We start from the raw sequence: 877 nt of genomic DNA, 5'->3' as shown, positions 1-877 counted from the left end.
GATCCAATTTTACAAGCTAAGAATCTCGCCGCTTCTAAAATAAAATCATCTAGCACTGCAATGGAAAACAAGGAGCTTTTTTGGGCATTAACTCTCAAACCCGAAGCTAATTCAAAGCATCTAAGGATACTCTTAATAGTCCATAGATTCGAAGCCGAAGGTTTGCACACAAGAATTGTGTCATCAGCAAACTGGAGATCACACACCTCCACTCCCTGTCTACCAATTTTATAGCCATCAAGTAACCCAACAGCTCTAGCTTGCCTTACCAAACCTGCAAATCCTTCTGCAACTACAAGGAAAAGGAAAGGAGCCATCGGATCACCTTGTCTAATACCCTTTGAGACCGAGAAATGATATGAAGGGATACCATTAACCAAAACAGACATAGAGGTAGATGAAAGACAAGCACTAATCCACTTTCTCCATTTATCTGAAAACCCAAGCCTAAGCAACATATAGTCAAGAAATTTCCAATCCACAGAATCATATGCTTTCTCAAAATCAACCTTGAGCAGCAAACACCCATCTTTAGCCTTCTTTGCCGAATGGATGGTTTCATTAATGACCACCGTGGCATCCAAAATATTCCTGTCATGAACAAAAGCTGATTGAGAGAAACTAATAATAGAGCCCATCACTCTTTTAAGCCTCCCAGCCAAGATCTTTGCCAAAATCTTGTATAGAGAACCCACTAGAGAAATTGGTCTAAAGTCTTGTATCTTCGTAGGGCTATTACTTTTCGGTATCAGAGCGATAAACGAAGAGTTAAGGCCTCTAGGTAACCTCCCTGATAAGTGGAACTCCTGAACAAAGAGAATGATTTCCTTCTTGATAGTATCCCAAAAATCTTGAAAAAATTTGAAGTTGACCCCAT

This window comes from Lupinus angustifolius, chromosome LG12 (genome assembly GCF_001865875.1).
Source record: "Lupinus angustifolius cultivar Tanjil chromosome LG12, LupAngTanjil_v1.0, whole genome shotgun sequence".
In the NCBI taxonomy this organism is placed as follows: Eukaryota; Viridiplantae; Streptophyta; class Magnoliopsida; order Fabales; family Fabaceae; genus Lupinus; species Lupinus angustifolius.
This window is presented reverse-complemented; position numbering follows the sequence as displayed.